Source organism: Maylandia zebra, linkage group LG13 (assembly GCF_041146795.1).
Source record: "Maylandia zebra isolate NMK-2024a linkage group LG13, Mzebra_GT3a, whole genome shotgun sequence".
Classification (NCBI taxonomy): Eukaryota; Metazoa; Chordata; class Actinopteri; order Cichliformes; family Cichlidae; genus Maylandia; species Maylandia zebra.
The window spans coordinates 18,084,452-18,101,640 of record NC_135179.1 but is presented as its reverse complement, the minus strand read 5'-3'; the positions used below and the strand labels follow the sequence as shown (position 1 = coordinate 18,101,640).

The 17,189-nt window shown below is 40.6% G+C and overlaps 1 protein-coding gene across 6 annotated transcripts in view; it reads left to right on the top strand.

The window, feature by feature from the left end:
* The first annotated feature begins 3,744 nt into the window (after window positions 1-3,744).
* Window positions 3,745-17,189, top strand: part of marchf8 (membrane-associated ring finger (C3HC4) 8) — a 93,080-nt gene continuing 79,635 nt past the window's right edge. Inside the window, exon 1 of one of the 6 annotated variants that reach the window (XM_023153433.3) lies at window positions 3,745-3,906. The gene's annotated coding sequence lies outside the window, so the exon portion shown is untranslated. The other 5 variants (XM_076891677.1, XM_004551744.6, XM_076891676.1 and 2 more) reach the window with 5 other exon arrangements.

Sequence of the window (17,189 nt, the reverse complement as noted above, 5' to 3'; positions counted from 1 at the left end):
ACTGCTTATTCTCTCTTGGCAGATAAATGCACCTAAACCTGGAGATGGGCAGGTACTTTAAAAAAGTAAAAAGGATGAAGTTTATAACCTAATAATGCATCAGGCTGATTTCATTTCAGACTCATCAGTGCAGCAACAGGAGGCAGTAGATTGGTGAAAGTGGTGAAACTAATACATGAAAATGTAGTTTTTAGAACATTAAACAGAAATTTGCAAGCTACTGGCTGAGTAGTCAGGTGGATTCAAGTGGTGGTGATGGTTGCCGTAGGCTAAAGTCTGGCTACTGCGTGTGCCGTCTCATCAATGCCTTTCATCGCTTCTCCAATTCTCTGATTTATGACCAAATATGTGCAAAGCTCATCACAGTCTTATGAACCTACAAGTACAGTGTGTGTGTGTGTGTGTGTGTGTGTGTGTGTGTGTGTGTGTGTGTGTGTACACATAATAGCATCAGCGTGTCAATTGCAAACATGTTGTGGTTTTTTCCTTTTCATTATTTTGGTATACACAAAGTTTTATCAGTTGATGACTATATATAAACCCTACTCTGTAAAATTGCTGGTAGTGTCCTGACCTGAAATAGTGGTTGACTTTCATAGCCTGTTGTGCTGTAGCATGCAGATAAAGAGAAAACAAACTGGCCTCAGCTGGTTCTGGTGTTCCATTGGGAGCGCTGCAAAGGTAAGGAAGTTTCCCAGAAACTTTTAGAAAGCAGCCAACACACTTTTAAACAGCCACTGACCTAAAGGTACAAGCTTACGAAATGAACTTTACAGAACTTACTTGGATTTAAGGCACATTATTTTGGCTTAGTTTTGGAGACAATACATTTTTTAGGAGAGCCTGCAACACAAACTGTATTGCTGAGCATGAAAGATTTCGATTTTTTTTTTTGTGGATTATGAAAGTGCAACACTAAGTCAGTGCAGTAGTTTTTCCAATAGGGGATTCTTTTCATTCCCACATGATAGAGCACCTTTCGGGATATATAGAGGTTTTGTCTGAGTATTTGATTCGGTTTCCTTCAGCTGCTTCTTTGCAGTGTATCACATAAACACATCCAGCAAATGCTTATTTTCTACTGTTCTGTTTTGGGATTGCTCAGCTTGCTGTTTGCAACTCTGCCAAGTGCTGCAAGTCTATATTTTCCACCGAGTGGAAAACAATGGTTTTTTTCTCTTTTTCCAAACATGCTTTTAGAAGAAGAAATCATTCTCACCGAGAGTAAAAGCAATGATATGCATTACTAAAATGCTGGTTTGGCAGACTCTTTTCATAGGAAAGGGCTCCTTCAAAATCCAAAATCTTAGGTTACTAATTGTCCATTTAAAAACAGTCCATTAAGACAATCAAAGTGCACAATGTTCCTGAAAATGTGTGTGCGCTTTTTGTCATTAGAACTCTTAAATGCTGTATTCAGCCATGCTTTGGGTTCTGTTGGCTACAAAAATTTGAAAAGAATAAAGAACTGATCTTAGCTTGTGCCAGCACAATGAGGAACACCGATCACATGTTGAAACCAACAAACGGAAAAGTGCGTAGAGTACAAAGGCTTGTTTTAACACAAACGAGCATGATCATTTTCCACCAAGTGTTCAGAATATGCACATGGCTCAACACTGCTGAGTCATGTACTCGCACACTGGGGCGATCAAGCTCTGCTAGTCTGACGGGTTTCATGTGCGGGTAAGAGAGCTCGAAAGACACCCGCCAAGGAAATCTTAACACTGAAACCACACGTCTGTCTTTTACACCAACTCCTAGTTTTGGTCCCACCTACTGACAGAACCACTGACCTCCTGTGAAGAATTAATCCTACATTGTTCTACTCGGGTACCAACTCCACCTTTTCTCTGTCCTCCTCTGCCCTTTTTCTTCCCCTCTCTTTTTCTTTCTGCTTACTTTCTGCTTATCTTTAACTCAGTGAGACTTGTTATGTTAACCCCCTGCTCTTACACCACCCGTTCCTTCCACTTAAGCACACACACACCCTGTTCTAATCTCTTTCGAAAGAAATTCTAGCTGCTTCCAAAAAAGACTGTTAGGGCTGGGTATACAATTCTCTCTCTGGCTCTGTTCTCCCTTTTGTTAAAGAGCTCTGTTTTCATCCTGTAAATGTGTTTCTTTCTTTTTTGTATCAACAGGACAGCTGTGCTTCACTCGCCTGCTTCTCTGCCCACTTAATACAAAAGCCATGGCCCAATCCTCCCTACCACACTGCAAGACGGCCTGTATCTCTCTGACGCAGAGACACACGCATGACGGTTTGGCAGACTCGTTTCTGAGGTGCCCACTTTGTCCAGACAGAGCACAGAAGCGCTGTTGTCCCACCCCAAGGACAGAGCGGCAGACTTCGCATCAGTAATAAGGCTGAATACAATGAAAGGCTTCACAGAGATAGAGCTCAGGCTTTGAGTCAACAGAGGATACGTTCCCTTCTTTAACAACTGAGTCTCTCCCAACATACTGCACTGGGAGTGAGGGGCTCTCTTGGCGTGGAGTTACAGCACAAGCAGGGATTTACTTGAGCTGGAAGTGTCACGATACACAACCAGACATTTATAATCTGAAAACTTCTTTACTTGAGTATATTAGAACAATGTGACAAACTAGAGCATTTTTAATTAAAAAAGTTGTAGTCATCACTTTATGTGATGTCATTTAAAATAAGAAATGTCTAATCGTTTCTTTCTGATAGAGTGTTAAGTAAGATGTGTGTAGTTTGGTGTAGCTACAGATGGGGGGAAACAGGGAGCCTAACTCTGTCTAAAGCGAACAAAATCCACCTAGCAGCACATCTGTAATTAACATGTGGCATGTTGCCTGGTAAATTGGTACAAATATGTGTCCTTGACTGCCCCTTTCTTAGTCACGATATGTAATTTCCCAGAGTTGGTTGCACGAGTCAAGAATATATTACAGATCTTCATGATGACTCCAATAAAATGGATGTATTTTTTTAACCTCATTGTTTTGTACGAGGCAAACAGGAACGATATAAGCTGATGGTGCTTCAACTTCTATGATAATGCAACTTAAATTTAGTTTTTGGCCACTTGAGAGAACAGCTGTTGTGGTCATGTGTGCATCAGCTGATGAACCACAGACTCCAGAAGGAAATTATTATTATTTTGGCTCCTTGGCTGTTGAGCCTTTGTTAGACTTTTTCATGACCCTGTGATGTTCCAAGCACCATTCTTGAGCCACTTCTGCCTTTTGTGCCCTTTGACAACCGTTTTTTACAGAGCATCTGTCACTCACTGATAAATTTCTCGGAAGCCCCTCCCAAAGCCACTCAATTCAGTGGTTCAAACTTTAGACACAGCAGTGCTGGTATCGCCCTTTTGGCACTGGCAGGGTAGCTTTTATAGTGAAAATGCATAGAAATGCAGAGGTATACTTTTCACCTGCTACTTTCTGTCTGCTTGCCCATCATTTTATGGGCTGCTGCAGATTTTCTTTAAAACTGCTGCTCGACACTAAAGCAAAATGTTAAAGGCCATAATTTGAATATTTGTGGACTTCTCACTGTGAGTAACACCCTTAAAATTACACAGGGAACCATTTGTCGCATAAAATACTGATTATGGCACCTTTTAATTATCACTTATTGTTATTCACTATCACTATAATCACTACGGTGGGGTCATTTTCCACCTCACTGCCATCACGATCATCAAAAGCTATCATGGTCACCTTCATCACCACATCATCATCATCATCGCCATCCTCCTCTCCTCGGCAGTGCACAGCCCTCAGTCAGTTCGCCCGCGTGCGCCGCCTGTCCTTTAAATTAATTATTTCTTGCATTTTGTTTCCACTCCATCTTAACGCGGAAGTCGGTGACGCACCACTACAAACAGCTGCTCAGCGGGGGCAATGAAATAAACAACGCGTCGACATTCGGTGAGTGTTTTCTTCGCGTGTGTCTTTACGACGTTCAACGAGCAACGTTCGCTGCGATGCAGTTATGTGTACGTCCACGCTGAGGAGGCTCCAGCGTGTCCGCTGCGCCTCTCGCTTTATTAAATCCGACCTGAGGCGGCTGGAGGGGGTCGCTCGGACGTGCCTCTGAACTGTGCTGGGATGATAGCGTGAGAATTTGCTGCTTTTTCTTTTTTTCCCTTTTCTTTTGTTTTTTTGTTTTTATATTGACTGCTGTTGAAGCCGACACTCTGTTCCTCACGACGGTCACTCGTAGCCTGCTGTGATTAAGGTATGAAAATCCAGTTTAATGTGAGCGAGTGCGCTCTGCAGCAAAAAGAGGGTGAGAGAGAGAGAAAAGGAAAACAGCAGCAGAGTGTTTGTGTCAGCTCAGATGCCTGTTATTAATTATTGTCTCGTTGTTTTGTGCATTCAGCGTGTGTGTGTGACTCGATGTAGGAAGACGTAATGTTGCCCGAGCAAGCCTTTTGTTAGTTTTCCCGGATCCCTCAACGCGCTCCCACAATTCCACAATTTGCTGCTGGAATGCGATGAGACTCCGGATGATGAAGAAAGAATTTATCGGTGTTCGATACCGCTAAAAACCCATCTTAGGGTTTTGCTGTCAGTGCTGTGCCTTCTGGATTACTCAGAAAGCAGCGGAGTCCTGTCCTGACTTTACCGGATCAATGCTGATTTGGATGTTAATGTTCAAAAATCGGCGTGGTGTGATCTTAGCAGCTCGCTGTGGCTCGGAGAGCATCTCGTATTCTCTGTAGGTCCTACGAGGCGCACTGCCCAGCCGGGTGTCGCCTTATGAACCATAATAAAGCCAGAAGCAGCGCCCTGCATCGCTGCGCGCTTTTCAGATCAGTGTCACCAGTGATTCTGGTTTCTTGCCTTCAGCTTGACGTCAACAACAATACATCTGCGCAGTAACGTGGAAAATATGAATTGAACTTTATTTATTTATTTCTTAAATGGTAAGGCTTTAATGTTGACATCAAACCCACTGATCACTTTATTGCCACAGTGGCTCTCACATTACACTCTGTCCTCTCATTGGCTGCAGGATCAGCTTTCTCCAGTTGTTTCCATCATCACCCCGTCATGACGCGTGCTGCTCTGCTGTACATTTCCTGCTTGTGTGTTACAGTTTGTTCAGAGCTTTTAAACATGCAGTAAAGCACTCTAGTGTACTTTAAAGCCTTCTGTTCTCCCTTCATCCTCGTGGTGTGTGCTTTGCCAAATGGGAGGGCAAGCCCTTCACTCATGTTCAATTTGAGGTAACACATCTCAGCTTCATGTCAAAGACCGGTTCTTTTGATGCCATCTGTGCTGCGGTGTTGGATTTTTCTGTGGTTTGGGGTTATTGTTAGGTTAATGCTGGAGAAAGGGGAAGAACCGGCTGGGTGTCTGTGTCATACATTATTGTAGGCTTGGGTTATTTCTTTGCTGAGAGCTTGTTGTGATGACGAGCCTCGTCGTGCTGCTGGTATGTGTAGTATGCATACATAAACGTTCTGATAACTAAATGCTAATTTTGTATGTAATCCTATTCTTCACATTGTATTGTGTTTTTTCTTGTGATTTTTGACAGGGAGTGTTTGAAGAGAAGCGACAGATGGTGATCTTTGTAGGCAAGCAGTCTGAGTTTAATTTAGTTTTTAATTTATGCTCAACAGAAAAATCTGAAATTAGAAAAAGGAAATTGGGAATATGGGAATTTTCTGTAGCTAAAAAGGTGATTTTTTTTTTTTCCTCCCATGAGTTTTCCTACTGAGTACGTATGCCTTACAACAAGGAAATCATATCATTTTATGCCTACTTTCTCTTATCTTTTTCTTGTCCAGACGTTTGATACCCAGTGTGTTGTCTACACTTGTTCCAGCATATTATTTTCCACATGAAGTCTACATTATGGCCACATTACGCAGAAAGACGGCCTTCCCCTCTCCGTCTACTTTCCATTTCTTGACTTCTTTTGCGACCGGCTGACTGTGTGTCCTCCACAATGACGACTGAACAATCATTCTGCAGTCATGAAATTTTATCTATTCGAGAGCTGGCGCTGCACGAAGCTGTCAGCAGACTCTGTCGTCCCGCTAGAACCGAGTGCTGATGGAAATGAGAAAGTAAGGCCGTAATTATGATTCCGAACAGGAGGAGGAAGAGGGCATCTGAGGCTGTCGCTGCCTTCCAAATCCCATAATTTAACTTTTTTATTTTTCAACTTAAAGTAGTTAGTGCAGCTGCCTTTACTAATTCAGTTCATTTTTATTTGTGTAGTGCCAATTTCCAACAAATCTTAATCATAGAGCGCTTCACTTTGGAGCATGAAGAGCTTATGCCTTTAATATGTTGTAAAGGGAAGACCACAGACTTCCTATGAGAATGTTAACAGGAAGAAACCTTCCGCAGAACAGGCTCAGGATGGGCGGCCATCTGTTGAGCTGAAGGGAACACTTGCGCGATGCATCTTCTGTGCAGGGGCCCGTGGGTCAGAATGACCACAGAGCCGTGCTGGCGTGAGTTAATTAATAATGGAAGGACTTCCTGATATTGCGTTTTGCATGTCTTGGGAGATGGCATACTAAATAGCACGAGTATAGGTACTGGAACACTGTCTGTTAAGCTGCTAAACTGCGAGGGAAGGAGCCTGCAGTCTTAATGGACTGTGCCATTGTGTGCTTGCAAATTAGCTTGTACTTTACGTCTTCAGAGATGGGCTCTGAGGAAAGTAATTGGAGGGCGGAAAGAATTGCAATCAAAAGTATCTGAAGGCTTCGATAGTAGCTTTCTGCCAGTTCACTGCCGTCATTGTTTGATACAATTGGTTGCGATGGAGAAATGTGCCTCCCACGGTATTTTACAATATGGAACAGAGGATCCGTTTGACAGGCTCCATTGTGGCGTTGTGCAGCAGTTTCAATCAAATTCAATTTAACAACAGGCAAAAACATTTTGACTCGCAGAAGAGTTTCAGCTGAAAAAAAAGAAAGGGAAAAAAAAAAGGTTTTACTTTTGATTCATCCGCTAGTTCACATCTTTGTTTTGACAAATTACTTTACGGGAACAGGAGCAGATGTCTCTTCTTACTAAAAACATAGAGCTTGTTTGCGCATAATTTAGCCTAAGAACAGATATAGAAAAAAAATTGTTTTTGGTTGTTATTTATTGCTTTTTCTGTCTTCCATAAACTACAAAAAATTCACATAATCAATTGACCTGTCATATTTTCAGTAATTGGTCTATAAAGTAATCGATTACTATTCTGAATTTATTAAAAAAAAAAAATGCTATTTTTATACTAACAAGAAAGCAGTCGGCGCACTTCCTGTTTTGTTGCCCTACATTAACTTTGTGCTAATGGAGAACCACACTGCTTTATTAGTAATTTTAAACCCCAAATATCCAAATAATTTCTCTTTTACGTTTTTTTTTTTATGTGCTGAATTCCTGTTTTTATGTCTTGTTGTAAAATGGCATCTGCATACATGCTTTGCATCTCTATGTTAGCTGCTCCCAGTCTCCTCACTCTCTGCGTGCTTAATCTGTAAAATAATATTGATTGAAATGTGCTAAGAGACAGGAAATGGATCCAGCCAACAAAAAAAAAGTCTTCGTACATATTTGTCTTCCGGTTTTGCAGGAGAATGTGCGTGTGTTATTCAGGATGTGGGTTTTTCCTGGACTCTGGTGCTTGCTAGGAAGCTGTGATTGTGTCCGTGATTAACCTCCCTTTGAGAGACTTTCAGTTTAGCAAGTTTTACTTTTCTTAATTGGCCGTAGACTGTGAACAAATTAAAATTATCCTAACAGTATTATGGCCATATGGCAGCTGGAACTGTACTGCGAGGTTTCCAGTGTAATTTGTATGGCTGGTTCATGCTGCTTCTGTTATCTGATTCTGGATATACAATTATAGGTATATGTCCCTCGCTAGTCGTCTTGTATGGCTGAACTGTAACATAATAACATAATAAAGGTATCACATTATGCTGGCCGGGATTGGGTTATTGTTTCCCTGAGGTCGGACTTCGTCTGCAGGGAATAAAAGCATTGATTTAGTCTAATGACTTCCTTTCTTGGGATGATGTCATGCACCTATGTGAATCAGACCACACTGGGGTAATGCTTATGGCGGCATAGGTAATACAGCAACATTGGCATTTGTAATGATATTTTGGTCAGATTTTAAGTGGCCTTCTTCACTCTGACTTTGTGTGTGTTGACCAGGCGCAATGAAGTTGTAATGCCTCTGATGAAACGGGGTAGTGTTCGACAGCTGCTATACATCAGCCGAGGAGAGGTGCTGGCTCAGCTGAACGGACCGTGGGATGGCACTGCTGCAGTTAGTGGGCTATGGTTGATGATGTCATTAGGGCTTTCACAGACTCCCAAGGTGTCTGTCTGCTGGTGGCAGCCAACCAAGAATAAGGAAAGGGGAAGGAGACTGATTGTTTTCTCCCCCCATTGTAGATTGACTAATCTGCCACAGTGTAAACATGATACCTGCTATCCTGTCAGCCTAACAGACACACATTTAACATCTTATTAATTTATGCTGAAATGATAACCGTGCTCTCAGAGATAACCAAATAATCACGAGTCCCCCACCAAATAAAAGAGCTATATCAGCTCATTAACCTATATGTCCTGAGCTGTAATGATAAAGTCACCATCACAATGTTTGTTTGATGACAGCAGATTTTTAAACACAAAAGCTTGCAGAACATGTTGCTGTAGATAAGATTGTAAGTTGTTTTTTTATGTCTGCTATAACACAACACAGCTGTTATGATGGCTTCTTTGACGTGGTGACGGCCACTTTGGAGCCAACTTCATTTAGTGTAAACACACACACACACACAAGGAAGTTTAGGCCTAAGGCTGTTTTTATTTCTCTAATTTGTGCCTCTAATTTGCATCTCCTGCCCATAAACCAGAAAACAGCCTCGTTAGACTATGTTAAAGAATTTTTCAATTCTTAAAGTGTTTCTGAAACCCAGCAAGGACAGCAGGCTCCCAGACAAATGATGGTGGGAGCAGTACTCCTGCCGTTGTTTTTATCCATATATTTTAGTTATTCACAATGATAAAACTTGCCACCCTTCACGGTTTCTATGGTATAATATCCTGTCACACTGTACCATGACAGGAATTTAATTAGAAGTGTTCCTAAATTTAAAAAAAAAATTACATGAACGCTGTTACACCTGAGATAATAAAATAAAGCTTTGGTTGGGCTATAACAAAATAATTTATGATGCAGTTTTGTCAGCTGTCATATTTAATTGACTTTGCTTTTAAAATGACGCCGCAAAGCGAGGCTGTCTTGATTTGCTAACTGCTTGTAGCCTTGACTCATTAAATCTCTTCAACCTGCTCTGTCAGTGTTTTTTCGTTTCAGTTAAAAATTGCAAAACTGTCACATCAAACTTGTCGTTGGAGCATTTTTTCACATCTGGGTCACAAGCAAACCCTTTTCCCTACTCTCTGTCTACACTGTGTTCAGATTCAAAGGTTAAAAAAAAGCAAACGCCAGTGTTTGTCCACACAAAAACCAGGAAATGATGAGACGAGCAATAAAGGGTCTGACCTATAAGCAGCTTTTATAATGACATCAGGTGATGTTAAACTCATTTTACATCGTGGGCCACATGCAGCCCAACATTTTTACATGGTAAAATGAGTTTAATGGCATAATTTAATACAGCCCACTTAGATGTGTCGCAGCTCTTTACTTTAACAGAATCATTTAAAGTAAAATAACATTCGATTTGTCAATTGGTTTGTTTACCACAGTTTCATTAGTTAGTACCAGCTGTCTTTAAGTGCTAACATTGTATTGTGAAACCCTTTTAATTTAGTGAGCAGTAAATCTTTCCTCCATATTGTATTTAATTAGATTCCTGAAAGCCACTCAGCCGTCCATTTCAATTAGTTTTGCTGTAGTAAAAAGTCCACTTGCAGAAACTTGTTTGATGGGTGATTCATCATAGCGACCGTGCTTTCCAGATTAATTTTTGTCAAAACTTCAGCTTTGGTCATGCACATGCTGATTTCAGAAGTGTTTGTCTTCTAGCGCACTCATGTGGTGATGATAGCCTGACAGATTTGATGTCCACATTAGGGGTGCAGGGGTCAAAATAAGTTTGAGTTGTTTGTCCTTGACATGAATAATAAATAAATAAATTCAAATAAAAACTATTTTAGTAACACCAAAAGTTCTAATCGTCTCTTGGTGTCTAAATAGGCTGGATAAAGTGGGCCTGGAATTCTCTTTTCTAACGTCATAGTTTAATTCTTGGACTGTATTAAAGTAGCTTTGCATGATTTTACAGTTCAGAATAATCCACATTTATTTTATGTTGGGCTTTGGTGTAGCCCCTTAGTTTATTCACCTGTCTGAAATGAGCCCTTATAGGTCCTCTTCCTTTAGGCCAAATTCCTTTTTATTGGCTCTCCTTTGCAAACAGCAGGTGCACTCGCAGTTAAAGCCGTGTGCCTGAGGTGACCATATTAAGGATGGTCACTCTCCTACAGAGCTAAGACTGGAAAAGAATCGGCTGAAACTGAGTGGTTAGAGCTTTTGGGTCACAGGGATTACTTTCACATATGCGCTAATCAAATTATTGAAAACACAAGCACCCAAAATTGCAACTCTATAAATGTGGTACAAAATAAGGTTCTCCTTTAACTTTCCGGCAGTGCATTTTAAAATCTAGCACACAACAACATGATGACACCGCTTAAGCCAAACCACAGTTTGCCCATCCACAGTGTACGATATAGTCTACCTGTGATAGGCCAACACTGGGAAATATTGCATATGGCTGTCTGTAATTTTACATGAACTGGTTTATCCCAAATGTTCATGTTACTTAACAAAACTTTCTAGCTGGCAGTTATGTTTTCAAACCATAAAATATACAGAAAGAACTGGCATTTAAGAAAAAAAAAAGGAAAAACATGATATGCTAAATTATGTGTGACCTTTTAAGAAAAATGTTGCTCTTTCTGTCAGACTTACTGGCATTATGCAGTAGCGATATGACCTGTAGGCATCTCATCACAGTTTCTATATTTGTTTGTTTCTGGACTTACTTTGGGGGAAACAAGGTAATTGGCGCGAGCAGCAGCAGCCACTGTGGCTGGACACACAAAACCGTTTTGATGTCACTGTACAGGGAGTGCAGAATTATTAGGCAAGTTGTATTTTTGAGGAATAATTTTATTATTGAACAACAACCATGTTCTCAATGAACCCAAAAAACGCATTAATATCAAAGCTAAATGTTTTTGGAAGTAGTTTTTAGTTTGTTTTTAGTTTTAGCTATTTTAGGGGGATATCTGTGTGTGCAGGTGACTATTACTGTGCATAATTATTGGGCAACTTAACAAAAAACAAATATATACCCATTTCAATTATTTATTTTTACCAGTGACACCAGTATAACATCTCCACATTCACAAATATACGTTTCTGACATTCAAAAACAAAACAAAAACAAATCAGCGACCAATATAGCCACCTTTCTTTGCAAGGACACTCAAAAGCCTGCCATCCATGGATTCTGTCAGTGTTTTGATCTGTTCACCATCAACATTGCGTGCAGCAGCAACCACAACCTCCCAGACACTGTTCAGAGAGGTGTACTGTTTTCCCTCCTTGTAAATCTCACATTTGATGATGGACCACAGGTTCTCAATGGGGTTCAGATCAGGTGAACAAGGTGGCCATGTCATTAGTTTTTCTTCTTTTATACCCTTTCTTGCCAGCCACGCTGTGGAGTACTTGGACGCGTGTGATGGAGCATTGTCCTGCATGGAAATCATGTTTTTCTTGAAGGATGCAGACTTCTTCCTGTACCACTGCTTGAAGAAGGTGTCTTCCAGAAACTGGCAGTAGGACTGGGAGTTGAGCTTGACTCCATCCTCAACCCGAAAAGGCCCCACAAGCTCATCTTTGATGATACCAGCCCAAACCAGTACTCCACCTCCACCTTGCTGGCGTCTGAGTCGGACTGGAGCTCTCTGCCCTTTACCAATCCAGCCACGGGCCCATCCATCTGGCCCATCAAGACTCACTCTCACTTCATCAGTCCATAAAACCTTAGAAAAACCAGTCTTGAGATATTTCTTGGCCCAGTCTTGACGTTTCAGCTTGTGTGTCTTGTTCAGTGGTGGTCGTCTTTCAGCCTTTCTTACCTTGGCCATGTCTCTGAGTATTGCACACCTTGTGCTTTTGGGCACTCCAGTGATGTTGCAGCTCTGAAATATGGCCAAACTGGTGGCAAGTGGCATCTTGGCAGCTGCACGCTTGACTTTTCTCAGTTCATGGGCAGTTATTTTGCGCCTTGGTTTTTCCACACGCTTCTTGCGACCCTGTTGACTATTTTGAATGAAACGCTTGATTGTTCGATGATCACGCTTCAGAAGCTTTGCAATTTTGAGACTGCTGCATCCCTCTACAAGATATCTCACTATTTTTGACTTTTCTGAGCCTGTCAAGTCCTTCTTTTGACCCATTTTGCCAAAGGAAAGGACGTTGCCTAATAATTATGCACACCTGATATAGGGTGTTGATGTCATTAGACCACACCCCTTCTCATTACAGAGATGCACATCACCTAATATGCTTAATTGGTAGTAGGCTTTCGAGCCTATACAGCTTGGAGTAAGACAACATGCATGAAGAGGATGATGTGGACAAAATACTCATTTGCCTAATAATTCTGCACTCCCTGTATTTAAGAACTCCGACTGTGATGTAATGTCTGGGAAATGATGTGCGGAATTTTGGGTTTTCCTGTACAATTAACCTGACTGTAAACAGCACGGATATATCCTCAGCTGCTTTTAATATCGAGGTGGAATGAGCCAGAGCCGTCATTTCATCGTGAATATCAATGAGGTTTTCTCACTAATGACTTTTCAACTGTTTGCCGTTGCTGGTGGTGTTTGCATTGCATTTTTCATTAAGCATATTCAGACTTACATCTCATTACAATACATCCATGTTAGAGACGTTCTCCGGTTACAGCAGCAGAAATAATTCCAGCCCAAATCCCCTCCCTGCTTAAGAGCACCCCACATTTATTTGATCACGATAATTCAATCCTGACTGTGTTGCAGTTATTAATAGTGATTTAAATAATGAATTCAGCCTGCTATAGCTTGTATAAATGAGCTTTGCTAGATATTGTGAGATGTATTATGTTCAAATTAGGTGTTCAAGCAACAGAAGAGTTTATTAAACAAATAGAATTCAGCTGAACGAATGCAGATGTTGATACGGGCATGATCTGTGACATCGTTTAACCGTTTCTTGCAGCAATAAGCTTCTTTTTTCTTGACAAGCATAATGTGTTCTTAAGATGTTGTTTTGTCAGAGCTCAGCTGCTGATATTCCCAGGAATGTGCTTTTCGTAGCTTTGTTAACCACCCCAGAGGAGCTGTTATGGTTTTGTTGATAGTGTCACATGGGTCAAACTAAGAAGCCAAGGTTGGGTTATTTTGCAGCCCTGATTACCCCAATTACAGAAGGATGATGGGTGGATGGTACAGGTTGTTTTGTCAAACTGTCCTGACATTTTCATTTGTTCTTTTTTTTTTTTTTTTTTTTTTTTACTGAAATGGAAAACTAGGAAGATGAGCTTTGACTGCATGAGGACATGTTTTAAAAGGTTTTCTGATAAATAAGCCGTTCTCTATGTGTGGACGATGTCTCACTGCCACAAAAATGTATGATTTTCTTTCCTTTAAAAAAAAAAGAAAGGTATCTAACCCAGCAGAAACAGTTTTTTACTTTTCAATGTTTCCAGATGTTCCTGTCTCCACACAAATAGTTGTGAAGTCTGTTTTGAAAAATGTGAAAAGGTGTTGTCTTTTAGTTTTTATCACATAGAATGACATTGAATTGTTTTTGCGAATTTGAATTTGCCAAACGATGACCTTTACGGGATAAAAGAAAAAAGGCTTCAAAGCAAAGGTTTGTTCAGTATAAAGTAACAAGTTTTTTCATTCGAAGTTTTTCTTGTTGTTGTTGTTTGTCTATTTTAAGGACTTTCATCCATTCTTCCTGCAAATTGCTTGTAGTTTTGTGACATTTTTGGCCTTCGTGCACGGACTGCTCTTTTGAAGTGTATTCAAAGGTTTTTCTATGATGATGATGATTAGGTTCAGGGCTGTGAGGGCGATGGCAAACCTTCAACACGAGCCTCTTGAGTTGGCCCATTTGCTGTTATAGTGTGCAGCTTGCTTTTATTTAATTGAGTAAATCTTTCCACTCACCAATAAAACGTTTCCCCGTGCCACTTGCTACATAACAAACCCAAAACATGATTGATCCAACTAGTGCTTAACACATTCTCAGCCCTTTCCCTTTAAACGTCTTTCTTCTTCTTTTCCCTTTTTTTTCACAGGACTTTGTATTTAAAATGCTTCAGGCATCTTTTGTTGGAACATTTGAAGATGCAGATCCATAATTGTCTGCTTTTGGGCAGCTACACTATATGGACAAATGTATTGGGCCATACCTCTGAATCTTTGAATTCAGCTGTTAGTGCAGGTGTATAAACTCTAGTACCTGTAGCCATTCGGTTTGCCTGGGCCGTTCCAAAAAGCAGAGTTCACTGTACTGTAATAGCATAATACTGCTGCAACAAATCAGCTCATTAAATTTCTTCTCTCCTAGGTAAGTTATATTATTGCAAAATGAAAGCATTCAGGAACCACAACAAATCACCCACATTAAGTATCAGACCACATGAAGTTGGAGAGGGAGGTTGCTGAGGGCTGGGGTGCAAAGTGTCTCAGCACTCTGCTCATTCAACAACAGCACAGCTCCAAACCTCCTCTCACATTAACATCAGCACAAAATCTACATGCTGGGAGCTTCATGGCAGGGTTTCATGGTTTAGCAGCTCCTCTAGGTGTAATATCTAGGTGGCCCAATGATGATACAGCCTGAGGAGTCTGATTATTTATAAAGCTTTAAAATTTCTTTGTTTTTCTTGGTAAAAGTTGGTACTCAAACTCCTTGCATGTTGCTCATTTCTTCTGTAAAATCTTCTTCTAGCAGCTTCTACTATTAGCTGCTATTACTAGCTGCTACCGCTACAGGGGCTGTAACAGCACCACAGTCTATCCTTAGTACATGTGGCAGAATTGACAAATAAAGTTGACTTGACTTGACTTGACTTAGCATCCCTCTCTTTTACACTAACCCTCTGCTTGTCCTCCTTTTACCACATTTGAACCTTCTGTTGTCTTCCTCTTTTCCTCCTGCTTGGCAGCTCCATCTTCAGCATTCTTTCTCCAATAAATCCACTACTTATGTCCAAACCATCTCAGTCTGGTCTCTCTAACGGCGTCTCCAAACATCTCAACATGAGTTGTCCCTCTGACCTTTCTGGTCCCTCCCAATGAAAATCTGAGCATGCTCAACTCTGCAACTCCAGCTCAGCCTTCTGTCTTTTTTCTCAAAACCATACATCATAGCTGGTCTCAGTAGCATCTTGAAAACCTAAAACAAAAATATCATAGGGAGCATGGTTAAAATGTTGACTTAAATGTTTTATCTTTTTGCTCTTAGGATATAAAATGAGTAACAGACAAACCTCAGAAAATCTTTTGGAAACCACCTTTTGTTTCCTTTTACTAAAAATAAAAAATAAAAAAAATCCAACATTTCCGTTCTAGAGCAAGTCTTAAGATTAAGACAGATTCTTCTATAGCAGTTGCAGTATTAGGTTTTTCTAATTCAGATTCAGTGCGTGTGTTATATAGAAGAGCGACTTTTTTTTTTTTTGCTGGTTAAATGCTGTATAACTGCTGGAGGCGTGTTCTCCAACTGTCCACCATGCAGTTATGAAGTCATTTAGCTTCTTTTTGCTGCTGCTAGCCACTGAGTCGACCTGCAGCCAGACCAGCAGCCTCTAAAGCTGCCTCTCAGTGTGTGATTTCCTGTGTCCACGCACTTACTACACACAGTGGTGAACCCCACATGCACTCGCATATTACACGTCTGCTGTTTCACGGAGCGTTGTGGTGGGCTGAAACTGCCTGCTGGTCCATAACTCCTCCACACAGTCGGGTTATTCTGCGAGGCAGCAGGAGGACAAACACTAGCCCGAGGGACAGAGTTGTCTGTGTGCCGAAGCACACGCTTACCAGTAAAAAGGCTTTGTTTACCGGTATGGCCAGAAAAGTGGTTAAAAGGAACATGCTTTCAGTTTCTACTTGGGTGGTGAGTTAGTTTTTCATTTCCTCATTCTTCACTGATGAGACCACCTTTCCCTGAATTGTGTTTTGAACATTAGTGGCTATAATACAAATAAATCTACGAGTCCAGGTCAGTGTGTTTCATATTGTGTGCACAATGTCAGTAGTGGATTTGCATAACCTTGAACGCACACACAAACAGCTACAGTTTCCCAGAGAAATGCAGACTGCATCCTGTTTGGGCGTCACAGCTGAGTATCCAGTGTTGTGTAATTTTGGTTTTTTTTGTGAAATTCATCTTAGTGATATTGATTACTGTAAAACGGAGTAAAATCATCAACTGTTGAACTAAGTAAGAACAAGTGTCAGCTTCCCTCGAGTTATAGGCAGGCTTGAAAACATCATGTATGAGGATTTTGGAGCTTAATACGCTTGATATGAATGATATTCTAAAATTCCCACCTATGTTAGTAATTTTCCACTCTTAATTTAAAAGAACAATATGGAATACTGTCATTATATTTGAGGAATTGCACTAGATGTTTATCCTGTAGTAAGGCCAGTGATGATAAAATGAAATTATATTTTAGTATTTTAAACCATGTTGCAGTACTTGTTTGCACAGCATGGATAAAATCTTGCATGATATTGCATTTTTGGGGGGAGTTATCTTAGTTTGTATTCATACCCATTGTGGATGTCATGGTATTCCTTACTGATAAATGAAATGTACTGAAGAATAATCCGTGTTTTCTCCTGTTGCACATGAGCTAACTACTCCTTTTCAACTGACGAGTGATTAAGGTGCCTGAATGAGAAATGAAATGGAGGAAAAACATTGAAAATAAGTGAGAAGGTCTCTAAGTTGTTGCAAAGCAATCAAAAAGTTTTTGTCAGTTTTTTGTGAAAGTGACCTCGTGGTGGCTGCAGTGCACTTCACATGTGTCTGTTTCACTGTTCAAACAGACCATGTGGTCTTTGACAGGCAAACACGCAAGTAAAACCTTGTTAGCATGAATAAAAGCAATGAGTCA